The sequence below is a fragment of the Epargyreus clarus genome, unplaced genomic scaffold (assembly GCF_041222505.1).
Source record: "Epargyreus clarus isolate Ecla_fem2 unplaced genomic scaffold, WU_Ecla_fem_2.2 ptg000009l, whole genome shotgun sequence".
Taxonomy (NCBI): domain Eukaryota; kingdom Metazoa; phylum Arthropoda; class Insecta; order Lepidoptera; family Hesperiidae; genus Epargyreus; species Epargyreus clarus.
In genome coordinates this window covers 14,655,158-14,675,850 of record NW_027332217.1, presented here as the reverse complement: position 1 = coordinate 14,675,850, position 20,693 = coordinate 14,655,158, and the positions used below count along the sequence as shown (strand labels likewise).

Below are 20,693 nucleotides of genomic sequence, written 5' to 3'. Positions count from 1 at the left end.
ATAAAATAATGTTTCCATTGCAGTTTATTGTCCGACAGATGCATACTACCGTGTATAAATGAAGCAATGGATTGCTAACATATCGTTGGTACCAATATTTACTCGCTCCGCGTAGGATTTTAATAAAGGGGATGTTATTGATCCGCGCAAGCGCGGGATCGTATTTCGCGACCCTTGCGTGAGGGGTACGGAGAATTTATATGAACTGGGGATTATTTCAATACAAGCATCCTGTTTTTGCACAGCTATTACTTTTACGTGTGAGAGGGACAGTTATATAGTACTTAATTAAAAATTCTTCTACCTACGATTAGTGAGGATCATATCTATGGGTATATTGACGGTACTTAATTACGATTTTTATTATACCTGTTCTAGTAAGCATAATTAGTATGAATACTAGGTGGCAGATACTTATATCATTATTAAATATAATAAGAGCAGAATCTGGAGAAACTAGCCGCCATTATATTAATGATGGCTAGTCTTTGTTTGTTTGTTTCTTATAAGTGGGCCATTTATTAAATATGTCAAAAAAATGAAGTAAATTCATTATCATTAATATAACTGGTCTAAAAAAAAGTTGTTTAAGTTGTGTCAGTTTTTAGTAAACTACCTTATGGGGTCGTCAGCCCGTTACTGTCCCACTGCTGGGCATGGGTTTTTTCAGAATGAGAAAGATTAAGCCATAGTCTACCGCCAGGTATGGCCATGGCCAGGCGCGTATTAGTAGACTTCACATAACTTTGAGAAACTTTTTATTTAAAGATTTCTCAGATATGCAGGTTTCCGCAACTCAGAGATGTGCCTGTCATTCGAACCTCGGACTCCTCGATGGAGAGGCCCATTTTCAACCACTAGGCTATAACTGCTCTTAAACATTGCTTCATTACTCCATAAGGTATAGGTATTCGTTTTATTACAGGGTTTACATTGGTTTAATGTATGACACAAGTGTCTTTAAATATATTTTTTGGAGCTAAAATACTTTGTGATTTAGCTCTCGGCACACTCATTTGGGGTTAAAATTGATGTTGAGTTTGTTCTACGTCACCATCTGTTCTTGCCATAGATGAAGCAAGAAAATATTAGACTCCTAATAAGTATTCACGGATAAATTTATTAACTAAGTGCAGTATGGTACAACAAAGGATTTTAAGCTTATCTCGGATTGTATACGGTTAGTGCACAGTACAAAGAGTTAGCAATTTAAAAGATAAAGGTCTTTGCTTCTTTATTCACCTCCGGAGTGACTGCCTATTTCTGCTTTAAGTATAATAATAGTGTTAAATGCAATTTCATTTGGTGTAGAGAAGTGATCGATCTGTGGCCGACTTTAGGTAGGACTCTAATCAGATGAGGGGCGGCCACTTATCATCGTGCAGTCCACTCCTTTGCTAGTTCATATGAAAAAGAAAACTCGTATTATGTAATTGTCAAACTATTCTACAGCTGGGTTCGACCGGGTCTCCTCTCAGTCTCTTATTCTCATTGTTGCTATAGTCCGACACGCTCGCCAGGTGCGAATTGGTAGGCTTCACACACCCTCAACTCGAGGACTTTCTTACTTAGATTTATTTACCGTAGCGAGCGATACTAACACAATTTTGAATAATCAAAGGTGCCTGGGATTGGAACCTCAGACCTCTCGAGTGAGAGCCGGAGTTTCTAACCATTATCGCTGTCGCTGCGTATACTGAAGAGAGTATAGTCATTTTATTTTTATTACCCTTATTTGTGGCTCTGAAATAGAGTTTGCTCTCTGTTCGCTTGTGTGCTTACAACCTCGCCCGCGGCGTTGCTGACTTCTGTTGAGTAAACTTTAATTCTCATTTTCACTTGAACAGAATTACGCAGTTCTATACTTGGCTTGGCTATGTTTTACTTTGTGTAATTCATGCAATGGAAATTTGCAAAACTAGAATGCCAGTGTCAAAATTAATCAAAGATTTATGAAATGAGTAATTAAAATGTTAGTAAATCTCGACCGGGGAACTACCGCCGACACACTTATCTTACGAGACTCATACCTTGCAGTGGGACAGTAATAGGTCGATGATATTGTAGTTGTATTGTAGGTAATTGTTATAGAAATACAGTATTCTTCTAAACATAGCTTAAGAAATTTCTTTTTTGAGGTATTTTCAAAACGTAACATGAGAAAACATGGAAATATAATAACGTGAGATTCAACCCTTATAGATATAATAGGTTCATAATGGAGCATAGTTTCTTGTTTGAGTAAGTAATGGAGAGAGAGTGGTATTCAATTAAATTTACCGTTCATACATTTTGCTTTTAAAATTGCGGTTGCGAAAATATTAGTGACATTGAAAGCAATTAACCTATACTTATTTTTATCTGAAATATTGAGACATATTTATAAACACCGACTTGAAGGGATCTTTGAATATATTTAAAGTTAAAATAAGCCCAATTTGAGACTTGGATATGTAAGTTGGCAGAAAATTGTGAAATTACTTACCATAGACAACATTTTGTTCACTAAGTAGTTAAATACAGATAAGCATTTAAATTTTGTTTTGAAAAACTATGTACCGGAAAAAACAAGGCAAAAACCGTTGACTTTAAGGGACTTTTTATTGAGATTAAATTTTATTTTCATTAAATATACAAAAAGACATCCGATAATAACATTTTTCTCCTTTTCTTTTTTGTTTTTTTTTCGGTGGTATCAATAAAAAGTGGAAAAATCATTATGATAGAATTTTCACCACTGGACAACATCTTACTAATTAAGTTAAAGTTTATCTACTTTTTGCGAGTAGAGCCACATGGAAAGCTTGTAATTAATGAAATGTACTTTAACATCGAAGCGCGTAATAGAGATAAGCTACTGTAAGTTTTTGTTTGTGTTTTCGCCGGCGTTAATTAAATCTCTTGCTTTAGTATGACTAACGAGACCTTTTTGAACTAAGGCGCTACTTTACTTCATTACTTTAACTAATAAGTGTACTGTCACGAGCATAAATATATGACTATGGGCAGATTAGCAAAAATATCTGACCCAAGAACGAGTTCAGTAATATCTGCCTGCACGAACGCAGCAAAAATATCTGACATTAATTGGCAGCAAAAATATGTGATGATAACGTTGATCAAATAATTGTCAGTCACAGTTGTGAGTCACAATTATTTGATCAACGTTAATATCACATATCAAATAATTGTGAGTCACACTGATCTGCCCATAGTCATATATTTATGCTCGTGACTGTACATGTATTTTGATGAAAGATGGTAAAGACTAAGGATATTAGGTTAACATACATGAAAATTTAAGAAACTTTAGTTGTTTAGTATCTTATATTACTTAATTCAGTTAAGTTATTTATAGTCATACACAACTTGGTAGAGTTAGTTAATAATAAAATATTACTTTAAAACTAATTGTCGATCGTGGTTTAGTTCTTGAGTGTTACAACAATGAAATCAACATTAATTATAACTTTAACTAATTTTCAACACTTTCGTACTATTAGCAGTAGGTACTGTTTTTTATAACCTGTAACTATATTGTATTTCATCAATTGGCTAGCATAGTGGACTATGGCCTTAGCCCCTGTCCCTCTGAAAGGACACCCGTGTCCACTTCTCCAGTAGTACTATAGGAATAATTTGACGACGACGATTATTCTTTAACAACATTGTTTTTTTCTTTCTCTCATTTTTTTATAATATAGGAGTAGCAGACGAGCATGCAGTCCATTTGATGGTAAGTGGCTACTGCCGCCCATGGACATCTGTAATCAACCCCAGATAGGATAGATAGATATTCCTTCCTGAGTTCGGCCACAGATGCGCCGCTACCGACCGCTACTGAGGACTAAGCTGGAACGCCTCGTAAAAGTCTGCTTCATGTAAATAAAGAGCCTTAAGTTTATTTTTAACTTATACGTTACCATTAAGATTCTGTGTATTATGAGTGACATAATGATATAATAAAATAAAAGTACAAAATCACGCGGAAGCAGAACAAATAACTAAATTCGTCATTTACGTGGAATCTGGGATCGCTAATGGATTTTTCTTGTAAACGAATTTTAAAACATCTATAATACGCTCATTACGTCCCTTCGTTATGATAACATAAAAATAATAGCAATATAATGTGAATATTACCTAATTTTAATTGATTTATTGAAATATTGAATTATCAAACGAGCATGCAATCCTCCTGTACCCTTACCATGAGTTTTTACGTTTTGACAAATATGACTGTTTTGGTATTTGTTTACGTATTTGCCCATACAATTTCCAATCAGCGCCCCTAGCGGATTGTGTCAGAACTTGGATATTGCATGGGCCAATACGTCCACAAACACCAAAACAGTCATATTTGTTGTTAGATTGGCAATGTATAAACTCAATCTGTATAATGTTTTTTCATACTGATGTGTCACATTTAAAGCGATGTCAATTCGCGGCATTCGCTGTCGTACCATTGTAAAATTTTCACTGAATAAATATGCTAAAAACCCAATATTTGTCAAAACGTAAAAACTCATGGTAAGGGTACTGATAGGAATCGTCACTGCCGCCCATGGACATCAGTAACCAATCTGCGTTGTCACTTCAGAGTCTAAAATGGTCGTCCTCCACATGAATAATATTAAAATATTTAGTGAAATTGCCAAAGCTTTTGATCTCAATGTGTCATAACTTCTTTGAAAAAGTAAAAAAATAACTTATAACAGTTTGTAATAGGTACACATAGAAAGTAGTTTAACAGTTCAAATTTAGGTAAAGTTTATATTTAAATTGTTCATCAATATTAAAATATTCAGATAACGTCAGAAATAATAGTTCAACAGATTCGAATGCCTAAATAAACAAAAGAACTGACAAAGAAAATTTTAGAGAGAATATCAATTATAGTGAAAATACTGAGCTAACGTAGTGAATTTTCTAGTACATTCTGGGACTTAATAATTCGTGACTAGAGCGGCAGTACAGAGCCTTTGAGCTTTATTTATTAACTTCACTAAGACTGCGCAATTAAAACGTCACGGGGAGCCAAGATTTGTCTAATCATTTCGGGTTATGCTCCCATAAATTAGCTCGACAAAAACAAACATTAGCCAGCGGCCATGCTTATGACGTCAACAAGATGGCCGCCCCATTGATAAACCGTCATGGCGGGCGGTGGGCGCGAATTGCGCAGGCTCGGCTATACAACCATTGATAGAGAGGTTTTGGAGACCTTTATACCCTAAGATTACGATGCGTTTTTTATAGATGAAAAAAAAATGTGAGCCGTCACGGGACGCCTGGCAGATGTGAAACATCGACATTATTTTGTAAAAGTAATATGCAGAAAAGAACATATTGTGATAGGAACTAAATATGTCATAATGATAAAATAAAATATTACGATTTTTTTCCAGATAGCGATGACTATTTATTGAATAAACATTTATTTTCATTAAATACAAAAATTTACGAATTTATTTCAAATCGTGACTTCTTAATTCGTTTAATCAGTGACTTCACAGTCGATTGCGCATGGCGACGCGTCGCCACACCGTACACACTACTGCATATAGACTGTATATATATACCATCGTATAGCGTGGCCACGCCACGGCATGCGTCGCCACGCCAGAAATCGGTTTTACGTGCGGCTATAGATGTTTCACATCAAAAATATGAAAAGTCTTAGCTTTTTGTACTTGTTTTTCTATTATACAAATAACAATCCTAAAGTTGTGCTATGAGTGTAGGAAGAGTTATTATTTTAAATTATATGACTTTATCTTCATCGATTTCTGATAAAATTAATGGCAAGTTATATGATTGTAACTATAAGTTGGATATTAACACCATAAATATAAGACATATTATACAAACCATAGAAGAGAAAAGCAAGTTTCTGTTTCATGAAACAAACACACATGTATAGCGAATTGTAAGCTTAAAATCATAGTACTACGAGTGTACTACGAATCGTAGCACTGTAGTCGTAGCCACCAGCGCTACGAAAGATCGACTGTAAAGAAACAAAGCACCTACCAAAATACAGCTGTATTCGTGTTTTTTTTTCTTATCGAAAATTTTGTAGCTTTTGTTAATAATTATAAAATTAAAAGCAGTTTAAACACATTTATATTATACTGACAATATACGTTGCGTTTGGTTGTATAAGTATGTATTTAAGCAAATAACTGAATTTTAGCAGTTATTTAAACGAAATAAATATTTAAATACGATAAATTTAATGATGTGGTCGTCTATTATAAACAGTCGTATAAGAGCAGCCTCTGGACGGTGAACAATAATAATATAGGTTACTTCAGATGCCGCTCCGTTTTCCGAACAGGCGGACGTCTACCGCGCGCGGGAAAACATTCCGCTGACTTTCGAATTTCGAATCACAGATTAAAATTAAAATAACTGAGATAAAATAGTACACTTTTTAAAAGTTGATGAACGTTTAGGCTTCGGGCGCCTGGTCTGGCATTGGGTGGAGTTCGTGATCTTTTGTAGTTGGTAAGTAGATTTTTTTAGTTTAATATAATAATTTGCGTTTTGTTTTTTAGTAATATTTGATTTTTTATTTTAATTTTGTTTTATTCATGTTCTTTCCGATTTCTATATTTTAAGAAGTTTTTCTTTGATTGACAGTAATTATTTTACGCAACTTTTTTGTAATATTGTACTTATTTATAACAATATAATTGTATTTTTTATAATGATTAAAATTGTTGCCTTTTTAATAGGTACATATAATTAAGAACAACGTATATCTATTACGTGGTGCGGAGATTTTGGGGAATTCAAAAACTAAAAAAAGATAAAATCAAAATATATAATTTAAGTTTTAAAAAAAATGATTATACGTAGCTTTTATAGTAACATATTATCAACGATTTTTTATATCATCTCGGATTATTCTCTATTTCAATTTATATTTTTGTATACAGCTCTTTTATGAAATACCTTCAACAGGTAAACTTTTCTGTATGTTTCAAGTATATACTTACACATTACTTTGTTGAGTAGCAAGTTGAAAGAAATATAAAACGTTGAAATGTTTGCAATCTTCATTATATTAATAATTATTAGCAGATATTGTATGTACATAATGTGCTGCATAAACTTACATACGTTGTCCTGCAACTAATAAGGAAAACATTTAATGTATGTAGGTATATAAAAGTGAAATGACCTACATTTCATTTTTATATGTTTTTGAAAGATTGGATTTGCACAAAGTTAAGATCGCTGTGTCCCATTTTCACTTATCTTGAAAAACATTATATAAGGGCGGTGACACACTAATGTGATTAGCATCCATTACGATTAATGGATAACAATTATTGTTAATTTTATCGGTTTATGGAAGAATTCAATTAAACAACTTTGATTGATAACTGTTATCTAACTGTTTAACAGTTTTATTACTAACATTATCTTATGTTGAATGGGCACGATTACTCGATTTCTGCGGATTACAAATTGATCAAATGATCAAGATTTGGGAAATGTACTATTAATATTCAATTGCTGATTCAAGATCGACAAGTATGTTCTCGATACCCATAATTAATCTGCGTGAATGACGGAGTCCGCTCAAGATGAAGAATTTTTCAATCAAATATTTCTGACGGCTATATGCTATTTGCTATATTGGCAAGATATCGCCTTGTTGTGGTAGCACCCTTAGGACTGTCTTAGCGCTGTCATCACGTTAAGAAGTAATTTTAATTATCATTAATTTGTCGCAATGCGATTCATACTTCGCCAAGTTTAAGCCACGATTTGAAATTCTAATGGATTTTCAACAAACTTGGGCTTGCTGATGATATTAACAAGATATTTCATAATTATTATTAAGCGTTGCGTTCAAAGGAGCGTTGAAATATAATAAAATTATAAGAAAACTTTTCGTTCAAATTAAAAAGTTTTATATAAAAATTTAGTAAATAAAATAAGTACTTGTAAATCACTTAGTGGTAAAATATTGATTCAACCGGCATAATGAACCATCATATTACTTTAATTAAAAATAAATTGATTTGCTTTCACTGAAAAAATTGAGTATCTAATAAAAAATAAAATATTACTCACATACAATTATATTATTGTATGGTAATGATAATAATTTACCGCCACATACGTTTCTGTCTAACAGCCAGTGTTATGGATTGGCGTGATAAAATATATGAAAGACATTAAAAAAATAAGTTTAATTTACCTAGGTTTAAAATACCTCCGAGAGCGGTGGGTGCCTTCCTTCTAGAGGTTTGTGGGGTAGCTAAGCGGAGTACAGTTTGTAAATACTTAGACCGGTAGCGATCTTTAGCACGTATCTGTAGCTCTAATCCTTTGCATCTATCCTTTTATATTACAGCTTAGCTACCAAAGCCGACCTAAGCTGAACAAACGTGCTATGAACATTATTAGCTAGACCGACTGCGGATCGTAATCCGCAGCTCGCATCTGTAGCATCCATCCTTAGTTCGTATCATTTCTCATAAAAAATAGCATACGCTTAGGATGTAAGCTCTGGTAAGCTATAAAAATCAAACAATCCTATTGGAGGTTGTGACACACATCTTTCCACAGACTCTAGTGATAAGGCACCCATAGTTGTATATCGTCGATTCGTAGCGGCACCGTAGCACGTATTTATTTTGTTTAAACACATTGATTATTAGTACATTTGCCGTTTAAATATTATAGTTTAACTCTTTAAGTCCCTTGATTCTACATATGCATAGAGTATTTAGAAGATAGCTTCATTTCCGGTGATGTGATATTGACGTCTATTATAATTCCTCAGTAACAATCACAGGTAACAATCGTAGCGCGTATCTATTGAACTAGTTACTATAGTTTCGAATTCCTAGTATTATTTTAAAACTTTAGATTTACGAGAACACCTACGCAATACTTCCGCGGATTTAAATCGTGGATATTTTAGGCACAAAAAGAGGGTTTATTTCCCTAAAATCGTGAACGTTTGGGTAAAATCCCTCCAAAGTTACTCAGATTTAACCGTTTTCAAGGTTACCCCGAACAAACAGACCTTTAATAAATAAAATACGGGTTTTTGTATTTTTATATAGAAAATATCTCTGGTATTCGCGTAAGAAAACAAATTTAAAAACTTTCACTATAATTTTATTATGAACGTATGAGAAGCCTCTCAAATTTGAATGTCAAATATAATGAAAACTTTTATACCGAGTAAAAAGAGTTTAATATTTTATACCTTACATCATTCTACGAGATTAAATTATGTTTAACACAATATTATTCGATCTCCTTACGATGAACAATATTCAATGTGTTTTTGGGTCTTGAAAATACATTTATCGTCGTTCGAAGGCTTTAGCAAAAGACGAAAGAAATTCTATACGCGAGAAAATAAACGAAGTGTTAGAAGTTTGTGAATATAAATGGAGACTACATAGCGACTTCTTGTTTCTTGAATATAGATAACCATATCAATATTTGAGTAGGCATGGAGGAAGATTGAAGAATAAAAGCTTTTTGGAATTTTGTATACGATGTGTACACGGTGTCATATTATGCCAACCTATTTATGTGTCGCTCTTTCTAAAATATTTTCCTAAATTTCTACATATTAGAACTTGATGTTCATTGCAACACTTTTACAATTTAAAATATGATAATCCAGTTTTAACAGCAAAGTGATATCTACTGTGAAATATCACATCGTTAGTAATCATCAATTTACATAATACAATTTACGTAATTTACTAATTTGACAAAAAAATACTGAACTTTGGTCAACAAAATTTGTTAAGATTAAAAGTTAATATCAGATGTAAATCTACATTTTACACACAGATGATACCGTATTCTACTGAAAGTTACTTAATATTACATAAGGGTCCTATTGAAGGCCTCAGATCTATTCAGTAATTAAAAGATAACTGCTACACGTGTAATATGACTTAAATAATATTCTTAATCTTATAAATATCCTTTGAAGAAATTTTCGAAGTAGTATTTCTAGAAAAAAAGTAAGTAGTGTTTTTAATGATTCCAATTTATATGATTAGATTGTACTAATAACTGCCGTTTGTTAGTTTGTGAAGTAAGAACAATACAAAAGTTTTTAAATAGACTTGTGCTCTTGACCACGTAGTTAATATCCATCCACATACATATGTATGTGTGTATGTATGTATGTATGTATGTATGAATGTGTGTATGTATGTATATATATATGTATGTATGGATGTGTGTATAAACATGACCTGACATGACACCTGAAACGGACTGATCTAAACGGGGCTGTCATTAGCAGTTAGCTGAAGTTACAAATTTATTTATAACGCGAGTGAAACCGCGAGGCGCAGCAAGTCTTGCATAAAATAAAAATATTTAAAAGTTCCTCAAACATTTTTAGCTCAGCCCACACAACCTGGTACCCGGAACATGAAACCGTGGGTGGCTGTGGTCTGGCAACATTGTTTTAAAGTTATTTTATTGCTCCCCGTTGAATTTCAAAGTAATTGGTGTTACATTTTTAACATCGCCGCTTCTAAAATTAAATGCCCTTTTGTGAAATTGGAAGTAAAAGGTAGTCTTAGTCGTAGCCTTTCGAGGCATTTTCATTATTGCTGGGAGCTTTGACTGCTCTATATTCTCATATCATGCGAATTTTTTGGTCCCACTACCAGTCTTCAGTCTCTTACCATAACTCTGGAGGCCTAAGCTATACTCCACTGTACTGTACTGTACTCCATTGTATTACTGCAAAGTAATTCGGATTTGTAGCGATACTTACAGGTTAGTAGCTAATTAACCCTTACAGAATCTTTCTAAATGCATAATGCTAGTATTACCTTTTTTTTTAATATAGGAGTAACAGACGAGCATGCAGTCCACCTGATGCAGACCATGGACATCTGTGATCAACCCCAGATAGGGTTAAATATTCCTACCTGAGGTCGGCCACAGATGCGCCGCTACCCCTGAGGACTAAGCCGGAACGCCTCGGAAAAGTCTGTCTCCCTTACTCACACCCTTCAAAACGGAACACAGCAGCGCTTAACATTGCTGTTATTAGGCAGAAATAGGTGTGGCGGTGGTGCTGCCGGAGTCAAACTACAAAGGGTTCTACCATCTTTAAACGAATCACCACCTTTCGTCAAATCCTGAAAAATCTGTCGGTCTCACCTAATCCGAACAAAATTCGATGTTAACGCGTAGTCTGAGCACCAATACCTTACGTGAAATATCACAATGTTATCAAAAGGGATCGATGGCTCCATGTGTCGACCGGTTCGAATCACGAAAACTATAATTACTGACTACTCATTCATGTAGAATATAATAAAATTGGTATAAAGTTGGTAGATCAATAAAATGATCTACCAACAACTAACTTTGTTACCAGGTCAACAGGCTATTTTCTCTATTCAAAGTATGACGTCATAAAACTAAGAGCACTATGAATAACGGCTATAATGATAAGCCGAACTCTTATAATAATGGGTTATATACAAGCTAAAGGAAGTTTCTAATAAGGGTTTGCACTTAATAAATTTGCGGGTTTTGCCTCAGTGTGTCGCTCATGAAGAAGGAAAGAGCACAAACAGTCATGTGTCATGCTACATACATTGCTCCACGCTTATATTGTACCCACCCGTGATTCTGATTACGTGTATCATTTTTCTTATTTAGGGTTTATATAGAGCTGATATCACACATATTTTTATTTTGAGAAGATTGAATACGCAATATAGCTTATGGTGAATGGCTTCTGCATCCTTGCTCAGATTAAAATAAGCTGTGTCAATAAATATTTGAAAGTGGTAGAACTGTTAAGAGGTCGACTCGTATACATCTATTTCCCAATTATAAGTTTATCATCAACCCATTATTGTCCCACTGCTGGGCATGGTTATCCTCACAGAATGAGAAGGATTAGGCCATAGTCCACCGCGCTGGCCAAGTGCGTATTGGTGGACTTCACATACCTTTGAATTTTTTTTTATCAATCTTTCAGGTATGCAGGTTTCCTCACGATATTTTCCTTCGCCGTTCTAGAAACTGATAATTAATTTCTAATACACACATGATTTAGAAAAATCAGAGGTGCCTGGGATTTGAAGGCTGAGTTTCTTAACCACTAGGCTATTACTGCTTTTTTGTGATAAGTTATGTTGTTATAACGTGTGAATGATGTAGATATGAAATAAGAGATGATACGAGGTGTTTTAACTTAGTCCTCAGGAGTATCGACGAATCTATGACTGACTTCAGACATAACTCCTCCATTTATTGCAGGTATAACAATATTACTTAATAATAAATATATATATTTATTTATCTCTTCACAAAGCTTCGGCCCTAAATCATAATCGAACGATACAATCGACTTACCAATCACCGTCCAATACTTAAACTTAACAAAAAAAGTACATGCAATAAATATATTTGATCACACTTGATGTGTGTGTCAGATTTTATGTAGGTTAGACTGGTGTAGCCGTCTCGTAGCAGTTGATTGATGAGGCTAATGAGCTCGTATGTAACACTGTTACTGTTTTTCTAATTTTTTCGTTTTCTACATTCATAACCCAATTAAATGTTATTACGAGGATTATGAATTAGGAGTAACATAGTCAGCAAGTCGTAAAAAAGTAAGTCGTTGTTAAAAGATAAAAACAACCCCAATTAGTATAGTTCTAGGTTCTATAAATAGTAACAAGTGTGTACCCAAAATATTAAGAACTAAAATGATCTTTATTTCTAGAACAAAAAAAAACTCAACCGAAACCCTAGATATAAGTAATTCTATTTTTAAAATAATAGCAATTTTGATTCAATTAAATCTGAATACACTAATTTAACTTGTACACCTAATAATTAAACGCGATTTAAAAATAATTTGTTTCTCTTGTCAATCGTACATAATTGTATCACAATGAAATAAATGTTCATTGTTTTATTTCGAATGAAATTATTTGGTTCCTTCATAATTGGTTCATTTTATAACCATTGTTGCATACAGTTTTACTTTTTGTATTGAAGGCTTCAGGAATAGCGGCACACGCCACCTGATACGTTTTTTGGCAATAACAAGTTATAGTAGTAAACGAAGGCATATTGTTTAACAAATAGAACATGTACAATTGTACGTGTGAACGTTGATAGAACCAAAGTACCATAAAGGTACCGCTGCTACACCTATTTCTACCGTGAAGTGTTTCGGTGGGTGTAAATACCGGCTGCCTATATATGAGGTGATCTTAGTCTTCAGGGGCGGTTACGCATCGGTGATCAGCTTCAAATTCTATTTTCTATATGATGTTGGGTACAGACTACAGATGTCCATGGGCGGTAGTGACCACTAACCATCAGGGGGACTGTATGCGCGTTTGCCATTTCAGTCTTACAAAAACTGTTCAGTACCCTTACCATGATATTTTACGTTTCGACAAATATGACTGTTTTGGTATTTGTTTACGTATTTGCCCATACAATTTCCAATCAGCGCCCCTAGCGGATTATATCATAACTTGGAAATAGTATGGGCAATTACGTAAACAAATACCAAAACAGTCATATTTGTCAAAACGTAAATCTCATGGTAACAACTGGTATCGGTTCATATAACAGAACTTCATACAATTACAATTTCATATAACAGTTTGTATAACAGAAGGAATTGATTATTACCTAAAGTATGAGCTAAGAGCTAGATGACGTCAATACCATTCATTAACAATGTCGAAAGTGAAGTAAATGAAGGATGTGGTTTCTATAGAGCTTTATAGTATAGCCTTCGTTCTACAGGTATGTAAAGTTGTACGGCTACACTTAGAGCTTTAGACGTGAAATGGAAGTTCACACGAGAACTTCGGGCCCAATTAAAACTTTCACGGTTTTAAGCTTTCCGTTCATTATGTGCTACGTTGTATGGAAAACCTGTTAGGATTCCAGGGATGTAGGTTCGAGTTAAAAGTTTGAGAGCCTGCGTTTGTATCCTTTTTATGTTGTGGTCCTGTCGTATTTTGTATTAAACATTCTGATTTTTTTTACATTTATAATAGTTTGACTTAATTGTTGCGCATAATTTCTTTATTATACTTTGCTATATTTCTATATTTATTTCTTTTAAGAAGACGAGCATGCAGTCCACCTGAAGCAACTGCTGCCCGTGGACATCTGCAATCAATCCCAGACACGACCAGATTCCCAACTGAGCTCGCCCACAGATGCGTTGCTTCCTCAGAGGAATAAGCTGGAATGCCTCGGAATAAATGTCTCCCTTCCCACACCCTTCAAATCGGAACACTGCTGTTATTAGGCAGAAATAGACGTATAAATTGTATAATTGTATTCATATTTTTTTTTTACTTTTGTAATATTTTCACTTCTTGTGCATAATATCTTTTTTATACTCCTTGATAATTCCTTTGATATTTATCTTTGTTATATCTAATATAGAATTACAAGACGAGCATGCAGTCCATCTCATGATAAGTGGCTACTACCGCCCATGGACATGTGCAATCAACCCTATAAATAATAGTTTTCCATCTGATTAGGCAAAACTAGATGTATAACTCGTATAATAGTACAAGTATTTTGTTTTCAAGTTTTGTAATAGTTGCATTAGAAAACACTCTATATATAGACTATTTACAATCATCCTTTAATATTATAAGAGATAATGACTGATGACGTACAATGATATCGTTCGTATGAACACCCAACTCAACAACTCTATTCCAAGATATTTCCATCCAAGCGCACTCGACAGGCTGGAATTAGGGACGGTCCAGCGACCTGGAAACACCTGATATGTTCCTTGTAACATACAAATGTTGATTCTATTCTCCTAAAATGTATATGAAAATAGTAATGTTTATAGTAACAACTCTTTGTCAAAATATAATGGGATTGAGGGAATTAGACAATTTAAATAGAAGAATAATATGTAGGGTAGGATGGCAGCTATGTCATCTAAATGTGGTCATCGACCATTTTTTGTAATATAAGTAATAGCAGACGCGCATGCAGTCCACCGGATGGTAAGTGGCTGCTGCTGCACACACTGCTATCAACCTCAGATAACATGAGATTGTACGTATTTGATGTAAAGTTTATAAACATAGATTTCTGCGTATAGCCATTCCTAACATACGAGTATACTACGCTTACTTTTATAACAAAAAATACTCATTTCCCCACTGATTTCGGAGATTTTCAAACACAGTAGGGAGTTAATACAGTTACACGTGCCTGTTGTTATTCTGTCAAGGTTTTCCTCTAGGTTCAGGCTGAAAAAATTTTCGCCCACTTAATTTTCTTTCAATTTAAAAGCAGTCTGGCCTATTAAATACACCCAGGATTTTCTTTTTCCTTTCCCTTCATAGACTCAAATATTTTTCTCAACTAGCTTGTGACCTAAATCCCGCTTAAATGCTTTCTACACTCACAGCCCCACACTAGGATTCCCTGTATCGTGGGTAGCATGGTACAGACATCTAAATTCATCATTCACAAATCTGTCTGGCCGGATCGATTCCGGAACCCTTTTTGCGTCACACCGGTATGGTGACCGCTCCGCCACCTCAAACCTTTAACTATGTTTAAGAAATACAAATAAATAATAGTTGTAGAACCCTTTGTGGTTAGATTCCGGCGGCACCACCGCCACACCTATTTCTACCTCATAACAGCAGCGTTCCTAACATAACACAGCTCTGCTGTATGGTAAGGGAGACATAGCTACTTTTCCGAGGCGTTCCAACGTAGTCCTCAGACTTTAGGTAGGAATATCTAATCCTATCTGGGGTTGATTACAGATGTCCATGAGCGGCAGTAAGCACTTACTGCTCGGCTGCTGTTTCTATATTATAAAAAAAGATACTTAATTATTTTTCGCAACTAAGTTTTCACCTAAATCTCTTTTAAACCTGTAACTATTTTGATAAATATAAATAAATAATAAAAGCCCGTAAAATAAAAAGTACAAAGTACAATTCGAACGATTCTCGTTACCCACTTTAATTAAAATTCTATCCGCGAGAATTCCTAATAATGATTCACGGGGCCCCGTCTTCGAGACGTGATGGGATCTAGGGTAGCTCCCGAAGCTATTTTTTATAATAGAAGTTAACTGGTCACTGGCATGCAACGATCTGTGACCTACTTTAGATAAAATATCTATGTGGTTCGATTTTCAAATATATTTCAAAGTCAGTTTATCGTATTCAAGTGGTTTAAGAATTTTAGTCTACAGGGGTACTTAACCTACCTACCTACAGGGTACTTAACGTACCTGTTATTATATTGGACGACTAAAAACGTTATTGTCTCCCCACGATGGTCCTATGTATTTGGTAGAATAGTCGAAAGTAGGTATAAAAATATATTAATTTAGTTAAAAGGATTAGTTGAGATTATTAACTTAGTCTTTAAAAGAACTTTTGACTTTTTGGAGTAACAATGGCTGGGTGGTTGCATCTGTTACGGGCATACTCAAAGTCATGTTATATATCTGTAATGATTATACAGGGTGAAGTATTCAAACGGGCCTTCAGAAATCAATTCGGGCCAAATCCGAAATTTCGCGTATTAACATTCTTTTTTGGCCTAATATTTCAAATAGCCTCGTAACTCCTTTCAGTATTTTTCGCTAATCCTTATAGTTTCGGATTTGGCCCTGAAAGTCTATTTGAATAATTCACCCTGTATATTATTACTAGCTTTTACCCGTGGCTTTGCTCGCGATTAAATAGTAATCGTGATAATAATAGTTGTAGTTGTAGGTTTATCTGTATCTCGGGAACGGTACTTTTTTCAGGATAACAGTTACCCTATGTCCTTTTCTGGACACCAGACAACGTGTGTGAAAATCATTAGAATAAATTTCGTAGTTAAGGCATGAAAAAGTAGCAAACAAACAAACAAATAAACTCACTTTTGCATAAATAATAATAGTTAGGAAAATAAAATATGACTGTTGAGGAGCTCGTAACTAGTAATTATTTACGAGAGGAGGGTCAATGCGCGACGTAATGCGATCTTGTGGGTTGTCTCCAAAGTTCTGTTTCGCTTTTATTATTACTTACCTAATGATATTAAGAAATACGAGACATGTCAATTTTTTGTCATTAAATCGGTGTAACATATGTAACGCGTCTGTTCACATCTATTCGTACAACATTTAATAAGACGATTGAAGGTTTACTCTTCGTTGTTTAAGCCTGAATGACACCAGCTGTCTTACATCTGCCCTTAAATAGGTGCAAGATATCAAAGAGTTGTGATGACAACTTACGGTTAGTTGGATTGCCCGCTCCTTTGCTATTTCAATCACGTAAAATACTCATTATCAAATATCATTAAATATTTAAATCTTGTGCAACAACATATTATTTATGCCATTACAAAGATCTGATTAAAATTTTAATCAACTGTAGCTATATTTTAAAAATGCATAAAAACCTGGTTTTAACGCTTAATAACAATTTTAAATGTAAAGTACAAAACTAATACACCTAAATGGTCAAACAAATATGCCTAAATGGAAAACAATGAACACGTGTAAATTTGACTGACTATGCTTCCAGCGCATGTTTCACGCCGTCACACAGAACATACGAGAACATAGCGATATGTTGTAGATACCGAAATGTCGGGGGTCACGGAATAGCGCGGATGAGAGTGCAAGCATAATCCATTAAAACTAACTGGAATTACTGGGATGAACTGAACGTGACAACGTAAAGGTTATTGTTAATAGTATTAGGTGTTTGTGGATCTATTTTAACACGCTTTTATTAGCTTCAGACGTATGTATGTTGGTATGTTAGTATGTAACGGAATCTTTGAACATGATTTTAACCCCCTTCAAAACGTCGGATTAACTCGAAATTTGGCATACTTATTAAGGACCGATGACAATTCAATATTTTAAACATTAATAGTTTTGTACCATTGTCCTTATCAACATCCTCTGGATTAACGATTTTCGAGGCGAGATTTTTCAAACACCTTCAGCAAAGTTCATCGCAACTTTGGATTGCAAATAATTATTGCTATTTAGTTTCAATAGGCGTAACTTTTATATCGTGATTTTTAGTTTAGAAAATAATAATGTTATTTCCCTATAACTCAAATGTTCTGAAACATATCTATAATGCGCTCTTTTAGAATGATTTTTAGGATTCCGTACTCAAAGGTTAAAACGAAACCCTTTGCGGTCTGTTCGTCTGTCGTTGGGCTTTATCTCTTAAATCGTAATAGATAGACACTTGATTTTTTTACAAACGATGAATAATGGTGGTCGCTATAACGAGAAATACTAAAAATTAATAAATAATTATAGTTCAAAAAACTAAAAAACACGCTTTTATGATAAAATCAACTAAAAAGTAGAAAATAATTTTCAATCTAAGAATCAATTAAGGAACAGTAAATAGTATAATTGTGGAAAAAGTGTGGGGTTCTCCATTTATCAGGTTCGAAAAGCACCCCTTTCTACTTTTTAGTTGATTTTATCATAAAAGCGTGTTTTTTAGTTTTTTGAACTATAATTTTTAAAAGAATAGCTTAAAGATAAAACCGCGTATCGTGAGTAATTGTTACCTACATGTTAAAATAGTTATTTACTTTACTTATTGCATTGCGGGGATAGTGTTATTCTCTATATCGGGTTGATGAGTCAGGTTGCTATACTCTTTGGGTATACACCATCATAAGACTGCGATTTGATGGATTTTTTGATTCGACTCAAATCTTTAGAGATGACAATGTATTTTTGCTCGCGATCTTATATGTCATGAATCTTGGTTAGCGTAGGCACTGATCCATGCAACTGGGTTGAAATATCGGCAACAAAGAAATGGAAAAAAAAAACGCATATGGTGAGAGCCCGTTACATTTTTTTTTTATAGTTTAACCTAACGATTAGGCAGACGTGCTACCTGATGGAAAGTAGTCAACGCCGCCTATGGACATTTGCAACACCAGATGAGTCGCTAATGCATCGCCGGCTTTGTATGAGAGCTCTTTTTGCATCTTTTTTGAAGAGCCCCATGTCATAGCGCTCCGGGAATACCTCAGGAGGAAGCTCATTCCATATACATATACATATTAATATGTCCCAATTCCGCGATAATTTTAGTCTAAAATCATATAATATGACATAGGAAGTCTGCGAAGGAGTCTACTAAAATACTTTAAATTGATATTTATTCATGTTACCATAAACATATAATTGACTACTTAAATAGTTATCTAGTTCATTGTTAGTTATTATATTTATAGATTTGATATATTTTGAAATATAATATTTAGGTCAGAGAATTTAGGTTAGGTTAATAGGTTTAGAGAATTGAGTTAAATTCTCTAAATGACTTTATCACTTGAAATTAATTTCGTAGGCAGTTGCAAATAGCCCAGTAGTAATTGATTACGCAAGATCCTCCTAAACAATCAATTCCAGTAATATAACCCAGGCCAGTATCCATTTTCCTAGAAATATACCTACAGGATACTTTTAGATAAAAATATCCACTACCCAGAAATATTTTTATCTTTTATTTTCTCTGATAACTAATTCTATTAACATTCAATTCTAAAAGCAATATTCTTTTCTCTTTTTATATATTTTCTACTACGCTGTTATTTCATACCACTTAGACCGACTCTGAATAAAATAAAGTAATAAGAAAATAGTGATAGAAAAAAGTTGATAGAAAAAGGCTAGTCTTTAATTTAAAAAAAAGAGCCTGCGAACAAGTCATGTACCTACCGCTGAAGGTGGTAGACCCCTTTGTGGTTCGACTAAGGCGCCACCACCGCCACATCTATTTCTGCCGCATAACAGCAGTGTTAAGCGCTGCTGTGTTCTGGTTTGAAAGGTGTGGTAAGGGAGACATACTGTTCCGTGGCGTTCCAGCTTAGTCTTCAGGGTTAGCGGCGCATCTTTCGACATCAAGTAGGAATCTAATCCTATCTGGGGTTCATCACAGATGTCCATGGGCGGTAGTAGCCACTTACCATCAGGTAGACTGCATGCTCCTATATTATAAAAAAAAGCCTTCGTCCTACAGCAAGTAAATAACCCTTACATTTGATTAAAACCCTATGCCATCCATACATTTAACACTTGTATACATTAACCATGTAACCGAATAATATTCCTTAAAGTGAATATGATAACGTATCCCTCCCGAGGGATGGCCCCCGGTTCCCAGATTACGCGTAGATAAACACATCAGCGTATTAAGTCGTTTTGTCTCCCGAATAACCAATTTGTTTTTGTGTAAGCCGATATTGTAAGAACTGGGTTATATTTGGCGTGGAAATAATACGGGTGGAACGAAAATTATTACTTGTAATCTCGGGGCTTCTATCATTATTTTAATGTAGGATTGATGTTGAGGTATTTAATTACATTATTTTTACATGATATAAGCATAGATAAGTATAGATATCTCACCGCCTTGTAATTGAAGGAAGCCATTAAATGGCTTAAACAGCTGACAATTCTGTCAGCCATTTAATGGCTGTCATGGTGTAATTTACGCGGAACAATGCCGACATGCGCAGTTTAGTGGTACCGAAACACGAAATAGAAGAAAAAGTGCGGAGAAATATCGTTTCATTCGTAAATGATCTAAAAACTACATTTTTTATATTTTTCAAACACGAAAATAGATGACAGT

General features: G+C 34.3%; 1 protein-coding gene across 1 annotated transcript in view; it reads left to right on the top strand.

Annotated features, from left to right (window-relative positions):
• The first annotated feature begins 6,329 nt into the window (after positions 1-6,329).
• The window catches only part of LOC140745056 (potassium channel subfamily K member 1), a 76,855-nt gene continuing 62,491 nt past the window's right edge, over positions 6,330-20,693 (top strand). Inside the window, exon 1 of the mRNA XM_073076819.1 lies at positions 6,330-6,510. The gene's annotated coding sequence lies outside the window, so the exon portion shown is untranslated. The remainder of the gene's footprint in view (positions 6,511-20,693) is intronic.